Source organism: Protopterus annectens, chromosome 4.part0 (genome assembly GCF_019279795.1).
Source record: "Protopterus annectens isolate FY-2018-M chromosome 4.part0, PAN1.0, whole genome shotgun sequence".
NCBI classification, from domain to species: Eukaryota; Metazoa; Chordata; order Ceratodontiformes; family Protopteridae; genus Protopterus; species Protopterus annectens.
The window spans coordinates 961959950-961984115 of NC_056733.1; positions in this window are offsets into that span (position 1 = coordinate 961959950).

Sequence of the window (24166 nt, forward strand, 5' to 3'; positions counted from 1 at the left end):
TCCTATATCCCTCCTGGCAACAACCTAAATACACTTGAAAACATTCTCAACTGGCTCTCCTGTAGCTTTCCTCAGGAAATCATAGTCTTAGGAGACTTTAATATTGATTGGAACTCCTGCATATCCCCCAAACCCACCCATCACCTCAACCTCTTTAGTTTTCGACAAGCCATAAACTCCCCAACTAGGATTCACAAAACTACCAATAAACAATCCATTTTGGACTGGATATTAATCAACAATAATCCCCTCTTATATAAGACTGGAATACTCCCAAACAACATCAGCGACAATCTTCTTACCTACATCACTAAACAAAAAAATAACAATCACAAACAGGCTAGCTATCGTACTTTACGTAACAAAAAAAACTTTAAACTTCCTATTTTCCTTAATAAACTCAAAGAATGTAACTGGTCAGCTCTAAAACACCTCCCACTTGATGAAGCTGTTACCCATTTCAACAACAAATTCCTCCAAATTCTTGACCATCACACCCCCCCCCCCTCGCTTAATTAGAACAGGATCCAAAGCTGCCCCTTGGCTTTCTAAAGAAACCAAGCAAACGATGCTTTTAAGGAATAAACTATGGACAAAATGGAGAACTACTAAAAACCCAACTGACCATCAAAACTTCAAACACCTTAGAAATACTACAAAAAAAATCACCCATCTTGATAAAAAGAATTATTACCTTCAATATCAACAAAATCTTAATCTTAACCCCAAAAGATTCTGGTCAGGAATCAATAAACTGCTCCATCCAGGGAATACCAAAACACCTACTCAAGCTAACTTAGCTCAGACCCCTCCCAATAAAATAGCCAATACGTTCAACAACTTCTTCTCTGAAACAGTCACCTCTCTAGCAAAGACCATGGTTCCCCCCTCTTCCCTTCAAAAGACCGCTCCTCAAAATAACAACCCCACTCTAAAATTTAGTACAGTCTCCACAACCTATATACGTAAGTTACTCTCAAAAGTTAAACCATGCACTCCTTCAGCCGACCAACTACCAGCTGAATATCTGCAGCTAGCAGCAGCAGAGCTAGCATACCCACTCTCCATCTTAATTAACAGAACAATAACCAAATCTACTATTCCCTCCCTCTGGAAAGTCTCCCATATCATTCCTCTACATAAAGGAGGAAACAGTAATGAACTTTATAATTTTAAACTACTTTTCACTGTTTTTGGTTTAAATTTATGAACTTTATAATTTCCATCCTATAGCCTTACTATCACCACGATCTAAAATTATGGAATGCTGTGTACATCAACAACTATTACATCATCTTTTACATAATAGCCTACTTGCAGACTCCCAACATGGCTTTAGACCTTTCCATAGCACTTCCACTGCTCTTCTCTCCTTCACAGACATTATCAACAAAAATTGCAATAACAACCTATTCTCCTCTGCTTTATTTCTTGACCTTTCTAAAGCCTTTGATATGGTGAACCATCAACTTCTGCTAGACACTTTGAAATCTCTCTCACTCGACTCTTTGGCATTGCACTGGTTTGACTCTTATTTGAAAGATCGAAAACAAGCAGTGCTTTGGGCCATCCATCTATCATCTCAGCTCCCAGTCACTATCAGTGTCCCTCAGGGATCCATCTTAGGTCCCCTTCTCTTCTTCATATTTATAAATAACCTGTCTACTTCACTCCCAACATCCACATGTATTCAGTATGCAGATGATTCAACTCTCATCTGTTCTGCTGTATCTCCAGCTGAACTTCATTCTTCCACCCAAAAAGTCTTTACGGCTGCAGAAAAATGGTTCCAACATATCTGTCTCCTCCTCAATCCCCCAAAAAACAAACTATTACTCTTCTCTCCAACCCTTAAATCTGCCCCTTTCTCCTTTTCTATTGTGTCTGACAATGGCACAATCATTACACCTGATTGTTCCACTAAACTACTAGGCTTTACACTAGATAATCAACTAAACTTTGATTGCCACATTGACCTAACCATCAAAGCTGTTAATAAAAAGATAGGTGCCATCTATAGACTTGAGCCCTTTCTAACAGCAACCAGCAGGGTGTCTCTAGCCCAAACTCATCTCATCTCTACATTATTGTATGCCTCTCCATCTTTTATCAACCTTTCAAAATCTAACCTTCAGAAACTTGCCACAACTTACCATAGCATAGCCAGGTTTGCCGCAGGTTCCCCATTTCGTACCCATCACTGTGTTAATTTCAAAAAGCTTGACTGGCTTGAACTTCAAAATCTTATTCTCCTACATCAGTTAGTTATCACCTATAAAATTCTCCACTACCCTACTAATACACCAATACTTAATAACCTTGTGGCCCCTTACAGGAATCTTACTTCCCTTCGCTCAGCTAACAAACTACTAGTAGCTACTCTCAAATCACACAATAAATCTGGTGACTCCTTGTTCACAAATGTTGTTGGCTCATACTGGAATAAACTTCCCATAGAACTGACTACTTTAGGCTCATCACAACTTTTCAAGAAACAACTAAGGAACTATTTCAAATCTAACTGGCTATGCCCTTGCTCTAATCCTGACTGAGCTCAGCATCCAACTCTTGTTACTGTTCTCTCCACTACTCTTCTACTCGTCTCTATCACTAGTGCTACCCTTCCTCGGTAGCTCACCTAGTATCCACTTGGATACTACTTTTCCTATAACGCCATTTTCTCTTTTACTTAATACACTACTGCAACCTGTCATCTCTCCTCTTATTTAAACCTACATGTTGCTCCCTGCTGTGCAAATCTATTTCTTAAAACTTGTGCCCTGGCACAAAATATTTATCCTAATTGTTAACACTATATTGTACACACAATATGTATCCTAATTGTTAACACTGTAAATATTGTACACACAATATGTATCCTAATTGTTAACACTGTAAATATTGTACACACAATATGTATCCCAATTAACACTGTAAATATTGTACACACAATATGTATCCTAATTGTTAACACTGTAAATATTGTACACACAATATGTATCCTAATTGTTAACACTGTAAAATATTGTACACACAATATGTATCCTAATTGTTAACACTGTAAATATTGTACACACAATATGTATCCTAATTGTTAACACTGTAAATATTGTACACACAATATGTATCCTAATTGTTAACACTGTAAATATTGTACACACAATATGTATCCTAATTAACACTGTAAATGTTGTACACACAATATGTATCCTAATTAACACTGTAAATATTGTACACACAATATGTATCCTAATTGTTAACACTGTAAATATTGTACACACAATATGTATCCTAATTAACACTGTAAATATTGTAAACACAATATGTATCCTAATTAACACTGTAAATATTGTACACACAATATTTATCCTAATTGTTAACACTGTAAATATTGTACACACAATATGTATCCTAATTAACACTGTAAATATTGTACACACAATATGTATCCTAATTGTTAACCCTGTAAATATTGTACACACAATATTTATCCTAATTGTTAACACTATAAATATTGTACACACTCTTGTGTGACTTACTGTTTTCACTTTCCTTCAGTGTTTCTACTCCTGCTTTTGCATAAAATATGAGAAGAGGAATCCTCACTTTATTTTATATTTTTGTTAAAGTGCTTCTGTACTGTTACTATGCTACATAGGAATTGTTCTCTAGATGCATATAATTTGTATCTTACTGTGCTGTTTTTTTATGTTATTTACTAGTATATAGTGGAGCTTTTCTCCTCGGGCCTCTGCTGAAAATGGACATGTATTCAGCCAGACTAGCCCGGTCAACAAATGTAAAATAAAACATAAAAATAAATAAATAAATAATTTTCATGGTGGATACCTTTGTGTGTGTGTGTGTGGGGGGGTGTTGAGATGTGGATTTCCATGGTTATTAGTTTGTGGTCAGATCTAACCAGGGAGGAACTGACTATTGGTGTATAGCAACGGTTGACCATGTTAGTAAAAACTAGGCCAAGGATGTTGCTTCCTCCAGTGGGGGTAAGAATGAGCTGGTCCAGGGCAATGGAATTGATAAATTCCAGGAAGCATTGGGCAAGTGCATTGGTGCATGAGTAGTTTTCCCAGTTCCACCACAAATTGAAACTTCAGAACCTTCAAACCACAACAGCTCACAGCTCCAAATCAGGTGAGACAAAATGAGTTGCAAATAAATGCCAAACTTTATTGGTAATGGTTAAGTGCTTTCTTCTCCTTCAAGAGACTTTATCAGAACAAATTTCATTACAAACCCAGCCCTTAAATACCCTTGCTTAATGATGTCACATGAATCACTTAATTACACCTTAAAAACACACTACATAATTTATCAAAAAATAAGTAAATAAATAAATAAATGAAACTCACTCATATTGTGTTTGACTAACATTGTAAAACATTTAAAACATTAAAAGACATCTCATATTTAATTTAATTGTGCCTTATAGGACACTTCGAACCATCTAGCCCATAATATGTTTTAATTTTAAAATACATGGAATATTAACTGCCTTATTTAATCCAGGAAATATGAATAGTTGCTTGCATCTTAGTGTTTCACCTGAAGGCAAAAAGGGTGATGAATTTGAGTGTATTAAGCACTTAAATTATGACAGAATTATTTGCCCATTTGCAGGTCAAAATATTAATACTGTATTTACACCATTACATGAAGGTTTGGTGGCCTTTTCTGGGGCGGAAATGGTTAATGGTACTAATTTAAATGTGGAAAATGAGATTGTTACAAATGTTTTAGTGGATGATTTTAACCTTTTAAGGAATTCTAATAATAAAACTGATGGCCCATTACTAAATGTAAACAATGAGAGAAGTGGTACTGCTGCACTGGGTGAAATACGTAAAACAGTCAATAACAGTAATAAGGATGGTAAAATATATAACTATTCCACTAAGGTAGTACAAACAGCACACGCTGATTTTTTGGCCAAGGGGTTCACCTTTGTGCCTGCAAGAAGGGGAAATATTGTAAATGCTTTAATTGATTTAAAATGTTTTACCCGTGAATTGAACCTTAAAGTATGGTTTGGTGAAGGGGGTAATGAATTAAATGCGAATGGAAATGACAATGCAAGTGTTTTATTAAGAAAACCAAGTACTTTTAATCCCCCTTTGAATAATTCCATTCGGGTTTATGAAAGAATGCGTGAAAAGCAAACAAGGCAGCACTTTAAACAGTCCCACGGGGAGAATGATTGTAATGTGAACGGTGGTGAATTAGCCTTATTAAATGATTTTGTTAAAGACAAAACAGTGCGCATAATGAAACCCGATAAAGGTAGTGGAGTGGTTGTAATGAATAGGGTGGAATATTTAAACAAAATGAATGTGCTGCTTATGGATAGTACATATGAGGAAAGCTCCTTAAATGAGATACACATTGCTTATAGAAAGATAGGCCTAGCGTTGGATGATATGTTGTTCCAAGGCCAAATCAGCCTTGATGAATATAATTATATAAAAAATGACTATCCCATGATTCATAATATTTTCAGAATACTGAAGATACACAAGGGCCTTACTAATTTACGTTTAAGGCCTATTGTGCATTGTAATAGATCAAAAACTTGCTATATGAGCAAGTATATTGATCACTGTTTACAGAAAGGCTTACAACTATTTGAATATATTACAAAAGATTTGTGGCATTTCTTAAAGAAATTAAATTAAATAAAATGGGAGCCTGGGTTGATCATGGTGACTGTGGATGTTGTTAATTTGTTCAGTATTATACCACATTTTCAAGGTATAATATGGTTGGAGGTTCAGTTAACAAAAACTAGAATGTATGACCAGGACACCATTAATAAGATTATTGCCCTGATTGAATTGGTATTAAACAATAATTGTATACATTTTGAAGGGCAATATTTTAAACAAGCCACTGGGGTAGCCATGGTGGCTGCCTGTGCTCCCATATTTGCACATTTTGTAATGTCATATTGGGAACAGGAATTTTTAATGAAAAGTAGTTATTGGACAAAACATTATACTAGATTCCCGGATGATCTTTTTTTGTTGTGGAGGGTAGTCAAAAAGAATTAGATTAATTTTTTTTTGTTACATTAACAACACAGTGGAGTTCTTAAAATTCATCTACTGTTTTAGTGAAGAGCAAATCACATATTTAGACATAGAGTTGAATGTTGATAAGATTAATGGTCTCTTATATTCTAAGATATAAGACTTTTTCAAATTCCTATTTGGAATTTAAAAGTTGGCACCCTTTACATCAAAAAAGAGCAATTATCAAAGGCCAACTGGTAAGGGCTGCCAGGATGGTTAGTCATGATGAGCATTTTCATGATGAAATTAGTTTTATAGTCAACATGTTTGTTAAAAGGGTCTATCCCCTGGATTTGTTGGAAGAATAATCCAAGGAAGTGATAGGTAAAAGGTACAAAAGTATTTATGTACCAATTTTGGGTGGGCCTCATAGGCCGCAAAGTGAACTGGTTGTTAATCACAGACTCGGGGGAAATGAAGCGGGATTCAGGTTTATAACTACTTTTAACCTGGATTCTGGGGGTATTACCCAGGCAGTTGTTAATAACTTGGAAATCCTGGCTTTTGACTTTAATGTAGGGACAAAAGTTGGAAAGTCTCCCCCCAGTATTGTATTTAGGAAGGATAGGTCCCTTAAAAACATGTTTGAGCATAATGAAAATGCACACGGCCTTTCAAATAGAGCTAAAGGTAACACAAAATGTGGAAAGGTCGACCCTTAGTGATCAAACTGTTAAAACATGGAATGTTCCAAAAAACAAAACAAAAAAAAAAAATCTAAATGGTGTAGGCAGGGGGCAAGCCCCTTGCACCCCCCACTCTCCCTGCTACTTAAATATACCAACTCCAAGACCGCACTACATTGAAGTCAATGGAAATCTCCATTACCTCTTCGATGTTCTGCAGTTTCGCTATTCTCATGTCGACAGTGTCAGATTCGATATTATATAAAAACAAAAAAGCGAGGTTGTAGAAGAGCAGTCACAAGGAAATTTGTTGACTTAAACACAGGTTTATGAGCACTTTCGGAGGGAACAATGTCTCTACTTCCTCAGACAAAATTCAAGCAAGTTAAGTCAAGTATTTATAACAATCAAACAAACAGCCAATTAACTAATTAACCACAATGCTCAACACGCGTTAGTAAGACACCCAACATAAACCTCTAGCACATAAAAACCCTTCTGTAAAAAACCTCTGCAGGAAACAAACACATATTGCAATAAAAATAGCAAAATACCAACATTATTTTAAAAATAGGAAGTGCTGTATAGCGCAATTCTTGAAAAACCTTTGCATTTTAAATCGAAAATAGAATTCTAGTTACCTGTATAATATTATAACAACAAAAAATACACTACAAAAGATTTGACATTGTCGGCTTTTGAGAATTTAATATAAACCCTCCCAGTCACCACCAATGTACCACAAGGCTCTATCCTTGGTCCCTTCCTCTTTAACATTCTCACCAACACCCTCCACACATCAAAACGACAGGCCACCCTAATACAGTACACAGTTGACTCCACACTCATTTGCACATCTGACAACATGGCACACCTCCAAAAAATCACTCAAGAACCTTTAACAGCAGCTAAAACATGGCTTTGTAACTCATACCTCATGCTCAACCCTAAAAATAAATAAACGTCTACTTGTCTCCCCAAATCCCTCATCCATGAAAAAAACATTTAAAGTTCTCTCTTGATAACACAACCCTTGAAGTTACTTCTCATAGTAAATTATCAGGGATGATAGTGGATGATGATCTAATATTCAACCTGCATGTACAAAACTACATAAGAAAACCTCATCAAAAACAATTGATGCGTTGCACAGCCAAAAACGTTCTCATCGATGCAGCTAAAACTACACTTGGCACTACTTATCACCTCCCCACACGTCTTTATGGTGCTCCCATCCTGACTAACCTTCAGGTATAAAGAAAATCAAACCTTGAACAATCAAATACCACTTTTGAGCCCACCACTGTATAGCATTAAAAAGCCTAAATTGTTTAAAACTATCCCATCAACTAATGTATACACAACTTCTTATCATCTATAAAATTATCCAGAATCCATCTGTTTGTCCACCAATAAAAAAAAATCTACACAACTATGTTCCCAGTCAGTTATTACAAGTTGAAGACCAAAAACTTCTGTCTGTGCACAAACCTATCAAATCAGCTGGCCATTGTCTGTACTCATACCATGCTGCTAAGGCCTAAAACTTCTTATCTCTGTTCATCAGGTCAATATCCTCCCTCCCATCCTTCAAAACCACTCTGAAAGTCTTTCTAGCCATAATCTGGCTATGTTCTTGCTCAACACTAGGATAAACTATATCCCTAAAAGTGAACAAATACCTACTCATACCTTACATCACCTTACTCTCCCTTCTTCGCTCACATCTGTACTTCTATCAGTTTCTTTCCCTTGACATTCTGTCTCAATATACCATAAGCCTGCTTTTATCTCACTTTGTATTGCAATTCCTGTTTGTATTATATTAACTTAATTTCTGTTTAAATGGACTAACGTTTCTTTAACTGTTAAATCATTGCCATGTGACTTCTCTTACGCAATGTTTTCATATTATGTCTAATTTGGTAACTGCACTTTTTGTATTTTTGTAAAGACTGTTAAATTCTTATTCTTAAAGTGTTTTGTAATACTTTGGAGCTTTAATGCCTAGGCCTCTGCTGAAAATGGGCTCCTACCCTGTCAGACTTTCCTAGTAATCACATATCGATAAATAAATAAATAAAATAAACACCGCTATTTCCTAGCAGCATTTTCTCTGTCAGATATGTTCAGTCATTTGCTTAGACAGTCCCAGTGTTTCTTAGATTAAGAATGAAATGGCACATTTGTTACTCAGGAAGTTTATAGTTATACTGCAGCATATTATTAAATTACACACCATGCAAGTAATTCAGGAAAAGTTTTACTTTGTACGAGATTTGTTTTTATGTACCTTTACCACACATTTCAGTATGATTCTATTAAAATACACCGACTACATTTTATATAGCAAAACACTATCCTAAAAGTAAAATATCATTTAAAATATAACCATTGGACTTTTAGATAATATTATTAAAACATAATTTTGTACTTTGAGTGAGTACTTATTTGTACTGTGCTATAACAACATTAATAGGCACGTTCATAGGTTCATAGGCAAGTACTAGGCTAATGGCCCTTGAGCCAGTGCAAGCCTAACCCAATAGTGTTCCCAGTCATCTGGCTTACCAGACGTTAGTTCCCTTTGCCCCTATCTAGCAATGTGATTGAACTGATCCACAGGGTGAATTTCCTATTTCCCATCCACTCAAAGATTTCTATTGAAGAGTATTGGAAGTCTCTGGGTTAGGAGCCTATCCCTCCAGCAAGTTCTGTTTAATGTGGTGATAAGGTTGGGGTCTTTGGAACAAGTAGCACGGAGGGAATGGGATTTTTTCAGATGAAGCATGTCAAGCAGAGATCACCTCTAAGTAGGCGATATAAAATGGAGTAAAGTTTACGTTTTTTTAAGTCTATCTGTATAAGGCACGACTGAGTCCTAAGATCCTCTTAGTGAAGAACGTCTGTGGCATTTCCAGTTGCTGGAGGTGTCTAGTGAGGTACATGCCAAATGGGGCATGGCACTCTATAATGGGACTGATGAGGGCAGAGTAGAGAGAGATAATGACTTCTTTTTTCCTGGATAAGAAATTGTTTGTGATGAGATGTGCCACACAGGACTTCCTAACTACAGTGGCGACATGGTTGTTTAAGGAGAGATTGTTATCTACCTGTGTCCCTAGATCCCTTATAACACCTTCAGGGTTAAATGGGTTCCCTTCGATATGGCAGTTTGTGGACATCGTGTTTTTCTCAAAGAGAATGACTATACATTTTCTGGCGTTGAGCCCAAGGCCATAGTTTTGGCACCAGTTTTGTAGGATGTCCACATCAGCATGAGAATCAATAATAGTTCCCAGTTTGCAGTCATCCATGAATTTGATTAAGCAGAGTCCCTTGGTGTTGGCTTGAACTTTAGAGAAGCAAATACCAAACAGGAGAGGATCCAGAACCGATCCCTGTAGGACTCCACTTGTAACTTCCCGGTAGTCAGATTTGGAGTCAGCTTTTTTCACCGTGTGGGTTCTGTCAGTGAGCCAGTTAGCAACCTATCTAGTGATGTATGGGTTAATGCTCATATTAGTGAGCCTATCAATGACTCCAGAGTGTGGGATGTTGTCAAAGGCTTTGTCTAGATCGAGGTAGGCTGTGTGGATAGCCTTGCCATCATCCAACGCTCTGGTGACAGCTTTGATGAAGTCTATCAGACTGAGCAGACATGATCTGCCTTTCACAAACCCAAACTGCATGGGGTCCAGGGTTTGAAGGTTCCCTATATCCTTATTTATAAGATCCGTAATAATACGTTCCATAGCCTTACAGGATCACGCTCGTCAGGCAGATAGGGCGGTAGTTCCCAGGGTCAGTAGACGCACTCCTTTTGTGGAGTGGGATGACTGTAGCAGTGCGCCATTCAGTGAGGACAAAGCCCTAACTGAGGCTGTAGTTGAACAGGGCACTCAGGTGTGGTGCCAGTTCTTTTTGTAAATCATGTAGGACACAACCTGATATATTATCTGGTCCCATGGAAACTGTATTCTTAGCTTTGCTCAGTGCAGTTTCTACTGGTGCAGTCGTGATAATAGGGAGTTGGTATTCCTCGGGTATGTGGATGGGCCCTTTGGGGGGAATAAAATTCACACCAAACCTGTCTGTCAAGATATTGGCAATATGTGCTGTAGCAAGCAAACCTGCGTATTACTATGCAAATTCTTGACATAACTAAAGAATGCCTTGTGGTTGTCCTTAGTATCTGTAGCAATTTTGTTTTCGCAACTAGCTTTGGTGGATTTGATGAGGGATCTCAGTATTTTACTGAGTTTTCCAAGGGAATTTTTCCAGTCATCAGACTTTACCCTTTTCTGCAACAGTTTTTTTTTTTTTTTTTTTTAGAGGAGAGCATCTTGGTTCCGTTTGGTATGGCCCTATCTATGCAATTGTGTAAGTGCTCATACAGTGCCTTGGTGTATGATTCAGCAGCCATACTCCCATTCCCCATTTCTATGGATGATGTGAAGCTTGCAACTTCTGTCCTTAGAAGCTCAAAATTAGCTTTGGAGAAGTTTTTCACTGTGGTTTCCTATTTTGGGGGGTGGGGCAGGATTTGGATATCAATGGTGATTAACCTGTGGTTGGATCTGACCAGGGAGGGTTTATCAAAGGAGTAGAGCAGCGGCCCCCCATGTTTGTAATGACTAGGTCAAGAATGTTGTTTCCCCTAGTGGGGGTGAGGATGAGTTGGTCCACAGCATTGGAGTTGATGAATTCCACGAAACGTTGGGCAAAAAAGTTGGAGCAGGAGTAGTTGTACCAACTAATAGAGGGGTAGTTAAAGTCTCCCAGAATAAGGGTATTAGGCTGGACCTTGAGGTTTTCCAGAGTAACCAGGAATGCAGAGTGGAAGTACTGGGACATTGTGGGGGATCTGCAGCAGGCTACAACATGGACCAGTTTTGTCCAGTAATAACTGTACCTGAAGTATTTCTGATGCGTTATGTTGAGCAACAAGTCTGGAGATGTGTGCATCTTTTATGAAGATGGATACACCTCCGACTTTGGGAGTTCGGTCATCACATACCTTAGGGCTATGGTTCAGATTTGGGGAATGAAAGGTGTGATATGCATTGTAACCTGGTAGTGCAGGGGGGCTCTCATGAGCCTTGAACCGGGTCTCTGTTACTGCACAGATGTCTATGTTCTCCAGTTTGAGGGGTGCCCCGAGCGAGTGCATTTTGAGGTTTAGACTTCTAGCGTTCAGTAGCATAACCCTTAGGATGCACTTATTAGCAGATGTTATGGTGGTAAATTTGTCTTCAGGGCATTGCCTAAAAAAGGCACTATAGGGGTGGCAAGGGCCTTGGCCAGTATCCAGAATCCCAGGGGGTGACAGATTTAGGCCGTATCTGGCAAAAAACAAGGTCTGTCTACCATGTCATCCTAAGCAGACACTGGATCCCCTGTGAATTACACCAGAAACTTAACCAATTGTTGAAGTCAATCATTTTCTGCTTGCACTGTGGTATCATTCTTGGTGTCAGTAGGATGCTACTCAAAGCTAGTGTCATACCTGCCATGTCTCTTTTCATGTAGTCCAGGGAGGTACGTCTTGGGTCATTCACACCAACATGTATGATGATGGAGTCATAGCTATACCTGGTGTGGACAGACCAAAGTGCATGCGTTATGTGGCAAATCCTGGCACCTGACAGGCAGCTGACCATGACTTTCTTCTTATTCAGCCTAGTGAGTGGGACGTCAGTGTGCCTTACAACTGAGTCACCTATGACTAATGTGTTTGGTACACTGTTCTGCCTTAGGGGCTTAGCTTGAGTGGCACACAGGTTGTGAGGGCTATGCATCTTGTGGGTTACGCTTGGATGGGATGGTTGCTTGCTTTTGTGCCTCGGAGGTCTCTGGTGTTTGGGAAGATTTTTTTAAGAGAGCCTCTGTGAAAATGGTCATGTGTTTTGTGTTGCTATATGATGGTGGTGGTGTGCTAACAGGGAGGCTATGTGTTGTCTGTGATGTGATGTGTGTTGACCTCCTCCTCTTGACTGGCTGACCCAGTCTTGGATAGAGAGAGCGAAGCCTCAAGTTTGGCTATGTAGTTGCATCTCCCACAAGTGGATGTGTTTGGAGGTAGGATGAGAGGGTTGTCTGTGTAAATGAGGCAATGAATGTCTGGCCATGGGTTCTGCTGGATTTGCATATGCCTAAATTCATGAATTTGATCACTTGAGCTTCATGTCATGAACCAACAAAATCAGAGGTGAGCAAATCCAGCATAAGGGACTCCCAGAAATTGTTTGTTTTGTACTTACTTCACCCTTCATATTTTTTCCCGCCAACCCACCTGCACCATCAGCTAAGAAAGCCATTTAAGCAGTGACCTGAGTAACAGCACAGGCTACAAGGGCATCCTTCTGTGTATACATGCCTTATATAGTGGTCAGTAATTAAAACGCCTGGTCACTTGACACTAGCCTTCAGCTACTCACTTTATTCTCTATACTATTTGCTGTTAAATATTGTCAGGTCACTTGCTATAACTATCTGAGTTCCAGCATTTATAAATAAATACTTGTGTGTCAAAACCTGCACGTTAAACAAAGTGCCACCCTAGCATCCTTCAAATTAAATATGGATGACTGGATGGGCATCTATACATTCATTCCAGGATAGAGCTGCTTTGCCATTGTTGAAAAAAGGGATACAACATGAGAGTGGATATTGGCAAAGAGTAAAGGGGCTTGTGACCAACTGCAGTGGATTTCCTGTGATCCTATAAGCACCCGTAACTTTTATTCCCCATAACTGGTGGAGGATTCATGAACACGTTTTTCATGTTATTGTGAGGCATAAAATCGTTATGTAATGTAATGTTTCAGTACCATCAATACAAGAAGTGTCCTGCTCATAAAACTCCTATGTTGCACATTCTGACATTGTGACATAATGGCTTTATAGTTTACTTGCACTTTTAAAATAAAATAATTTCACTATTGGTATATTTTCCATCCAGCTCAAAAAACAAAGGCCGTTTAGTTTTGAGGGTAGTTGTGTGCAGTAATATTATAACATATGTCACACTCATTTGGCACCACCAGCTTCTATGTTGCTGTCCTTAGGTGTGCACAGTGTCATCAGTAGTCTCTATAACATGCTATAGTGGGAGTGGGGGTTACCTGTGGATCTGCCTCAGTAGTCTCTATAACATGCTATAGTGGGAGTGGGGGTTACCTGTGGATCTGCCTCAGTAGTCTCTATAACATGCTACAGTGGGAGTGGGGGTTACCGGTGGATCTGCCTCAGTAGTCTCTATAGCATGCTATAGTGGGAGTGGGGGTTACCTGTGGATCTGCCTCAGCAGTCTCTATAACATGCTATAGTGGGAGTGGGGGTTACCTGTGGATCTGCCTCAGTAGTCTCTATAACATGCTACAGTGGGAGTGGGGGTTACCTGTGGAACTGCCTCAGTAGTCTCTATAACATGCTATAGCGGGAGTGGGGGTTACCTGTGGATCTGCCTCAGTAGTCTCTACAACATGCTATAGTGGGAGTGGGGGTTACCTGTGGATCTGCCTCAGTAGTCTCTATAACATGCTATAGTGGGAGTGGGGGTTACCTGTGGATCTGCCTCAGTAGTCTCTATAACATGCTATAGTGGGAGTGGGGGTTACCATGGGGGTTACCTGTGGATCTGCCTCAGTAGTCTCTATAACATGCTATAGTGGGAGTGGGGGTTACTGTGGATCTGCCTCAGTAGTCTCTATACCATGCTATAGTGGGAGTGGGGGTTAACTGTGGATCTGCCTCAGTAGTCTTTATAACATGCTATAGTGGGAGTGGGGGTTACCTGTAGATCTGCCTCAGTAGTCTGTATAACATGCTATAGTGGGAGTGGGTGTTACCATGGGGGTTACCTGTGGATCTGCCTCAGTAGTCTCTATAACATGCTATAGTTGGAGTGGGGGTTACCTGTGGCTCTGCCTCAGTAGTCTCTATAACATGCTATAGTGGGAGTGGGGGTTCCCTGTGGATCTGCCTCAGTAGTCTCTATAACATGCTATAGTGGGAGTGGTGGTTACCTGTGGATCTGCCTCAGTAGTCTCTATAACATGCTATAGTGGGAGTGGGGGTTACCTGTGGATCAGCCTCAGTAGTCTCTATAACATGCTATAGTGGGAGTGGGTGTTACCATGGGGGTTACCTGTGGATCTGCCTCAGCAGTCTCTATAACATGCTATAGTGGGAGTGGGGGTTAAATGTGGATCTGCCTCAGTAGTCTCTATAACATGCTATAGTGGGAGTGGGGGTTACCTGTGGATCTGCCTCAGTAGTCTCTATAACATGCTATAGTGGGAGTGGGGGTTACCTGTGGATCTGCCTCAGTAGTCTCTATAACATGCTATAGTGGGAGTGGGGGTTACCTGTGGATCTGCCTCAGTAGTCTCTATAACATGCTATAGTGGGAGTGGGGGTTACCTGTGGATCTGCCTTAGTAGTCTCTATAACATGCTAAAGTGGGAGTGGGGTTTACCTGTGGATCTGCCTCAGTAGTCTCTATAACATGCTATAGTGGGAGTGGGTGTTACCTGTGGATCTGCCTCAGTAGTCTGTATAACATGCTATAGTGGGAGTGGGTGTTACCGTGGGGGTTACCTGTGGATCTGCCTCAGTAGTCTCTATAACATGCTATAGTGGGAGTGGGGGTTACCTGTGGATCTGCCTCAGTAGTCTCTATAACATGCTATAGTGGGAGTGGGGGTTACCTGTAGATCTGCCTCAGTAGTCTCTATAACATGCTATAGTGTGAGTGGGGGTTACCTGTGGATCTGCCTCAGTAGTCTCTATAACATGCTATAGTGGGAGCGGGGGTTACCATGGGGTTTACCTGTGGATCTGCCTCAGTAGTCTCTATAACATGCTATAGTGGGAGTGGGGGATACCTGTGGATCTGCCTCAGTAGTCTCTATAACATGCTATAGTGGGAGTGGGTTTACCTGTGGATCTGCCTCAGTAGTCTATATAACATGCTATAGTGAGAGTGGGTGTTACCTGTGCATCTGCCTCAGTAGTCTCTATAACATGCTATATTGGGAGTGGGGGTTACCTGTGGATCTGCCTCAGTAGACTCTATAACATGCTATAGTGGGAGTGGGGGTTACCTGTGGATCTGCCTCAGTAGTCTCTATAAAATGCTATAGTGGGAGTGTGGGTTACCTGTGGATCTGCCTCAGTCGTCTGTATAACATGCTATAGTGGGAGTGGGGGTTACCTGTGGATCTGCCTCAGTAGTCTCTATAACATGCTATAGTGGGAGTGGGGTTTACCTGTGGATCTGCCTCAGTAATCTCTATAACATGCTATAGTGGGAGTGGGGGTTACCTGTGGATCTGCCTCAGTAGTCTCTATAACATGCTATAGTGGGAGTGGGGGTTACCTGTGGATCTGCCTCAGTAGTCTCTATAACATGCTATAGTGGGAGTGGGGGTTACCTGTGGATCTGCCTCAGTAGTCTCTATAACATGCTTTAGTGGGAGTGGGTGTTACCGTGGGGGTTACCTGTGGATCTGCCTCAGTAGTCTCTATAACATGCTATAGTGGGAGTGGGGGTTAATGTGGATCTGCCTCAGTAGTCTCTATAACATGCTATAGTGGGAGTGGGGTTACCTGTGGATCTGCCTCAGTAGTCTCTATAACATGCTATAGTGGGAGTGGGGGTTACCTGTGGATCTGCCTCAGTAGTCTCTATAACATGCCATAGTGGGAGTGGGGGATACCTGTGGATCTGCCTCAGTAGTCTCTATAACATGCTATAGTGGGAGTGGGGGTTACCTGTGGATCTGCCTCAGTAGTCTCTACAACATGCTATAGTGGGAGTGGTGGTTACCTGTGGATCTGCCTCAGTTGTCTCTATAACATGCTATAGTGGGAGTGGGTGTTACCTGTTGATCTGCCTCAGTTGTCTGTATAACATGCTATAGTGGGAGTGGGTGTTACCGTGGGGATTACCTGTGGATCTGCCTCAGTAGTCTCTATAACATGCTATAGTGGGAGTGGGGGTTACCTGTAGATCTGCCTCAGTAGTCTCTATAACATGCTATAGTGGGAGTGGGGGTTACCTGTGGATCTGCCTCAGTAGTCTCTATAACATGCTATAGTGGGAGTGGGAGTTACCATGGGGTTACCTGTGGATCTGCCTCAGTAGTCTCTATAACATGCTATAGTGGGAGTGGGGGTGACCTGTGGATCTGCCTCAGTAGTCTCTATAACATGCTATAGTGGGAGTGGGTTTACCTGTGGATATGCCTCAGTAGTCTCTATAACATGCTATAGTGAGAGTGGAGGTTACCTGTGGATCTGCCTCAGGAGTCTCTATAACATGCTATAGTGGGAGTGGGGGTTACCTGTAGATCTGCTCAGTAGTCTCCATAAAATGCTATACTGGGAGTGGGGGTTACCTGTGGATCTGCCTCAGTAGTCTGTATAACATGCTATAGTGGGAGTGGGTGTTACCGTGGGGGTTACCTGTGGATCTGCCTCAGTAGTCTCTATAACATGCTATAGTGGGAGTGGGGGTTACCTGTGGATCTGCCTCAGTAGTCTCTATAGCATGCTATAGTGGGTGTGGGGGGTACCTGTGGATCTGCCTCAGCAGTCTCTATAACATGCTATTGTGGGAGTGGGGGTTACCTGTGGATCTGCCTCAGTCATCTCTATAACATGCTATAGTGGGAGTGGAGGTTACCTGTGGATCTGCCTCAATAGTCTCTATAACATGCTATAGTGGGAGTGGGGGTTACCTGTGGATCTGCCTCAGTAGTCTCTATAACATGCTATAGTGGGAGTGGAGGTTACCTGTGGATCTGCCTCATTAGTCTCTGTAACATGCTATAGTGGGAGTAGGGGTTACCTGTGAATCTGCCTCAGTAGTCTCTATAACATGCTATAGTGGGAGTGGGGGTTACTTGTGGATCTGTCTCAGTAGTCTCTATAACATGCTATAGTGGGAGTGGGGGTTACCTGTGGATCTGCCTCAGTAGTCTCTATAACATGCTATAGTGGGAGTGGGGGTTACCTGTAGATCTGCCTCAGTAGTCTCTATAACATGCTGTAGTGGGAGTGGGGGTTACCTGTGGATCTGCCTCAGTAGTCTCTATAACATGCTATAGTGGGAGTGGGGGTTACCCTGGGGGTTACCTGTGGATCTGCCTCAGTAGTCTCTATAACATGCTATAGTGGGAGTGCGGGTTACCTGTGGATCTGCCTCAGTAGTCTCTATAACATGCTATAGTGGGAGTGGGTTTACCTGTGGATCTGCCTCAGTAGTCTCTATAACATGCTATAGTGAGAGTGGGGGTTACCTGTGGATCTGCTTCAGTAGTCTCTATAACATGCTATAGTGGGAGTGGGGGTTACCTGTGGATCTGCCTCAGTAGTCTCTATAACATGCTATAGTGGGAGTGGGGGTTACCTGTGGATCTGCCTCAGTAGTCTCTATAACATGCTATAGTGGGAGTGGGGTTTACCTGTGGATCTGCCTCAGTAGTCTCTATAACATGCTATAGTGGGAGTGGGGGTTACCTGTGGATCTGCCTCAGTAGTCTCTATAACATGCTATAGTTGGAGTGGGGGTTACCTGTGGATCTGCCTCAGTAATCTCTATAACATGCTATAGTGGGAGTGGGGGTTACCTGTGGATCTGCCTCAGTAGTCTGTATAACATGCTATAGTGGGAGTGGGTGTTACCGTGGGGGTTACCTGTGGATCTGCCTCAGTAGTCTCTATAACATGCTATAGTGGGAGTGGGGGTTACCTGTGGATCTGCCTCAGTAGTCTCTATAACATGCTATAGTGGGAGTGCGGGTTACCTGTGGATCTGCCTCAGTAGTCTCTATAACATGCTATAGTGGGAGTGGGTGTTACCATGGGGGTTACCTGTGGATCTGCCTCAGTAGTCTCTATAACATGCTATAGTGGGAGTGGGGGTTACCTGTGGATCTGCCTCAGTAGTCTCTATAACATGCTATAGTGGGAGTGGGGGTTACCTGTGGATCTGCCTCAGTAGTCTCTATAACATGCTATAGTGGGAGTGGGGGTTACCTGTGGATCTGCCTCAGTACTCTCTATAACATGCTATAGTGGGAGTGGGTTTTCCTGTGGATCTGCCTCATTAGTCTCTATAACATGCTATAGTGAGAGTGGGGGTTACCTGTGGATCTGCCTCAGTAGTCTCTATAACATGCTATAGTGGGAGTGGGGGTTACCTGTGGATCTGCCTCAGTAGTCTCTATAACATGCTATAGTGGGAGTGGGGGTTACCTGTGGATCTGCCTCAGTAGTCTCTATAAAATGCTATAGTGGGAGTGGGGGTTACCTGTGGATCTGCCTCAGTAGTCTGTATAACATGCTATAGTGGGAGTGGGGGTTGCCTGTGGATCTGCCTCAGTAGTCTCTATAGCATGCTATAGTGGGTGTGGGGGGTACCTATGGATCTGCCTCAGTAGTCTCTATAACATGCTACCTGTGGATCCGCCTCAGTAGTCTGTATAACATGCTATAGTGGGAGTGTGGGTTACCTGTGGATCTGCCTCAGTAGTCTCTATAACATGCTATAGTGGGAGTGGGGGTTACCTGTGGATCTGCCTCAGTAGTCTCTATAACATGCTATAGTGGGAGTGGGGGTTACCTGTGGATCTGCCTCAGTAGTCTCTATAACATGCTATAGTGGGAGTGGGTTTACCTGTGGATCTGCCTCAGTAGTCTTTATAACATGCTATAGTGAGAGTGGGGGTTACCTGTGGATCTGCCTCAGTAGTCTCTATAACATGCTATAGTGGGAGTGGGGGTTACCTGTGGATCTGCCTCAGTAGTCTCTATAACATGCTATAGTGGCAGTGGGGGTTACCTGTGGATCTGCCTCAGTAGTCTCTATAAAATTCTATAGTGGGAGTGGGGGTTACCTGTGTATCTGCTTCAGTAGTCTGTATAACATGCTATAGTGGGAGTGGGTGTCACCGTGGGGGTTACCTGTGGATCTGCCTCAGTAGTCTCTATAACATGCTATAGTGGGAGTGGGGGATTCCTGTGGATCTGCCTCAGTAGTCTCTATAACATGCTCTAGTGGGAGTGGGGGTTACCTGTTGATCTGCCTCAGTAGTCTCTATAACATGCTATAGTGGGAGTGGGTGTTACCTGTGGATCTGCCTCAGTAGTCTCTATAACATGCTATAGTGGGAGTGGGGGTTACCTGTGGATCTGCCTCAGTAGTCTCTATAACATGCTATAGTGGGAGTGGGGGTTACCTGTGGATCTGCCTCAGTAGTCTCTATAACATGCTATAGTGGGAGTGTGGGTTACCTGTGTATATGCCTCAGTAGTCTCTATAACAAGCTATAGTGGGAGTGGGGGTTACCTGTGGATCTGCCTCAGAAGTCTCTATAACATGCTATTGTGGGAGTGGGGGTTACCTGTGGATCTGCCTCAGTAGTCTCTATAACATGCTATAGTGGGAGTGGGAGTTACCTGTGGATCTGCATCAGTAGTCTCTATAACATGCTATAGTGGGAGTAGGGGTTACCTGTGGATCTGCCTCAGTAGTCTCTATAACATGCTATAGTGGGAGTGGGGGTTACCTGTGGATCTGACTCAGTAGTCTCTATAACATGTTATAGTGGGAGTGGGGGTTACCTGTGGATCTGCCACAGTAGTCTCTATAAGATGCTATAGTGGGAGTGGGGGTTAACTGTCTATCTGCCTCAGTAGTCTCTATAACATGCTATAGTGGGAGTGGGGGTTACCTGTGGATCTGCCTCAGTAGTCTCTATAACATGCTATAGTGGGAGTGGGGGTTACCTGTGGATCTGCCTCAGTAGTCTCTATAACATGCTATAGTGGGAGTGGGGGTTACCTGTGGATCTGCCTCAGTAGTCTCTATAACATGCTATAGTGGGAGTGGGGGTTACCTGTGGATCTGCCTCAGTAGTCTCTATAACATGCTATAGTGGGAGTGGGGGTTACCTGTGGATCTGCCTCAGTAGTCTCTATAACATGCTATAGTGGGAGTGGGGGTTACCTGTGGATCTGCCTCAGTAGTCTCTATAACATGCTATAGTGGGAGTGGGGGTTACCTGTGGATCTGCCTCAGTAGTCTCTATAACATGCTATAGTGGGAGTGGGGGTTACCTGTGGATCTGCCTCAGTAGTCTCTATAACATGCTATAGTGGGAGTGGGCTTACCTGTAGATCTGCCTCAGTAGTCTCTATAACATGCTATAGTGGGAGTGGGGTTACCTGTGGATCTGCCTCAGTAGTCTCTATAACATGCTATAGTGGGAGTGGGGGTTACCTGTGGATCTGCCTCAGTAGTCTCTATAACATGCTATAGTGGGAGTGGGGGTTACCTGTGGATCTGCCTCAGTAGTCTCTATAACATGCTATAGTGGGAGTGGGGGTTACCTGTGGATCTGCCTCAGTAGTCTCTATAACATGCTATAGTGGGAGTGGGGGTTACCTGTGGATCTGCCTCAGTAGTCTCTATAACATGCTATAGTGGGAGTGGGGGTTACCTGTGGATCTGCCTCAGTAGTCTCTATAACATGCTATAGTGGGAGTGGGGGTTACCTGTGGATCTGCCTCAGTAGTCTCTATAACATGCTATAGTGGGAGTGGGGGTTACCTGTGGATCTGCCTCAGTAGTCTCTATAACATGCTATAGTGGGAGTGGGGGTTACCTGTGGATCTGCCTCAGTAGTCTCTATAACATGCTATAGTGGGAGTGGGGTTACCTGGGGTTACCTGGGGATCTGCCTCAGTAGTCTCTATAACATGCTATAGTGGGAGTGGGGGTTACCTGTGGATCTGCCTCAGTAGTCTCTATAACATGCTATAGTGGGAGTGGGGGTTACCTGTGGATCTGCCTCAGTAGTCTCTATAACATGCTATAGTGGGAGTGGGGGTTACCTGTGGATCTGCCTCAGTAGTCTCTATAACATGCTATAGTGGGAGTGGGGGTTACCTGTGGATCTGCCTCAGTAGTGTCTGTAACATGCTATAGTGGAAGTGGGAGTTACCATGGGGTTACCTGTGGATCTGCCTCAGTAGTCTCTATAACATGCTATAGTGGGAGTGGGGGTTACCTGTGGATCTGCCTCAGTAGTCTCTATAACATGCTATAGTGGGAGTGGGTGTTACCTGTGGATCTGCCTCAGTAGTCTCTATAAAATGCTATAGTGGGAATGGGGGTTACCTGTGGATCTGCCTCAGTAGTCTCTATAACATGCTATAGTGGGAGTGGGGGTTACCTGTGGATCTGCCTCAGTAGTCTCTATAAAATGCTATAGAGGGAGTCCTGTGGATCTGCCTCAGTAGTCTCTATAACATGCTATAGTGGGAGTGGGGGTTACCTGTGGATCTGCCTCAGTAGTCTCTATAACATGCTATAGTGGGAGTGGGGGTTACCTGTGGATCTGCCTCAGTAGTCTCTATAACATGCTATAGTGGGAGTGGGGGTTACCTGTGGATCTGCCTCAGTAGTCTCTATAACATGCTATAGTGGGAGTGGGGATTACCTGTGGATCTGCCTCTGTAGTCTCTATAACATGCTATAGTGGGAGTGGGGGTTACCTGTGGATCTGCCTCAGTAGTCTCTATAACATGCTATAGTGGGAGTGGGTTTACCTGTGGATCTGCCTCAGTAGTCTCTATAACATGCTATAGTGGGAGTGGGGGTTACCTGTGGATCTGCCTCAGTAGTCTCTATAACATGCTATAGTGGGAGTGGGGGTTACCTGTGGATCTGTCTCAGTAGTCTCTATAACATGCTATAGTGGGAGTGGGGGTTACCTGTGGATCTGCCTCAGTAGTCTCTATAACATGCTATAGTGGGAGTGGGCTTACCTGTAGATCTGCCTCAGTAGTCTCTATAACATGCTATAGTGGGAGTGGGGGTTACCTGTGGATCTGCCTCAGTAGTCTCTATAACATGCTATAGTGGGAGTGGGGGTTACCTTGGGGGTTACCTGTGGATCTGCCTCAGTAGTCTCTATAACATGCTATAGTGGGAGTAGGGGTTACCTGTGGATCTGCCTCAGTAGTCTCTATAACATGCTATAGTGGGAGTGGGTTTACCTGTGGATCTGCCTCAGTAGTCTCTATAACATGCTATAGTGAGAGTGGGGGTTACCTGTGGATCTGCCTCAGTAGTCTCTATAACATGCTATAGCGGGAGTGGGTGTTACCTGTGGATCTGCCTCAGTAGTCTCTATAACATGCTATAGTGGGGGTGGGGGTTACCTGTGGATCTGCCTCAGTAGTCTCTATAAAATGCTATAGTGGGAGTGGGGGTTACCTGTGGATCTGCCTCAGTAGTCTGTATAACATGCTATAGTGGGAGTGGGTGTTACCGTGGGGGTTACCTGGGGCTCTGCCTCAGTAGTCTCTATAACATGCTATAGTGGGAGTGGGGGATTCCTGTGGATCTGCCTCAGTAGTCTCTATAACATGCTATAGTGGGAGTGGGGGTTACCTGTCGATCTGCCTCAGTAGTCTCTATAACATGCTATAGTGGGAGTGGGGGTTACCTGTGGATCTGCCTCAGTAGTCTCTATAACATGCTATAGTGGGAGTGGGGGTTACCTGTGGATCTGACTCAGTAGTCTCTATAACATGCTATAGTGGGGGTGGGGGTTACCTGTGGATCTGCCTCAGTAGTCTCTATAACATGCTATAGTGGGAGTGGGGGTTACCTGTGGATCTGCCTCAGTAGTCTCTATAACATGCTATAGTGGGAGTGGGGGTTACCTATGGATCTGCCTCAGTAGTCTTTATAACATGCTATAGTGGGAGTGGGGGTTACCGTGGGGGTTACCTGTGGATCTGCCTCAGTAGTCTCTATAACATGCTATAGTGGGAGTGGGTGTTACTGTGGGGGTTACCTGTGGATCTGCCTATTACCTTCATCTCTAACTAGCTGTAACTGTCTAGTTGTCTTGTTTTCTGCTGAGTTTGTGTAGGTTTACAGTGCTAAATGCATAAATCATGCGTACTTCTATCAGTTTCTCTCCCTTGACTTTCTCTCTACATATACCGTAAGCCTGCTTTTGTCTCACTTTGTATTGCAATTTCTGTTTGTATTATATTAATTTACCTTTAATTTCTCTTTAAACTGACTAACATTTTTTTAATGGTTAAATCATTGCCATATAACTTAAATCTACTTTTAAGCAATGTTTTTAAATTATGTCTAATTATGTCTTAGCAAAGTTTAAATACATTTGAAATCATCAGCTCAGGCTTCATATTCATGAATCACTCGGATATGCCATTTTACATTAAGGCATATTGCAGTGACTCAGCAGAGCTCCGAATGTGTACTCACTGGGAGGACAGAGGGGTGAACATGAACAACAAACAGGCTATTTTGTCATTACAAGGTATACGAAGGTTATCCCTAGACAATGGATAAATCATTTTTTTTATTATAAAGTACTTCAGGAGGTAACTATT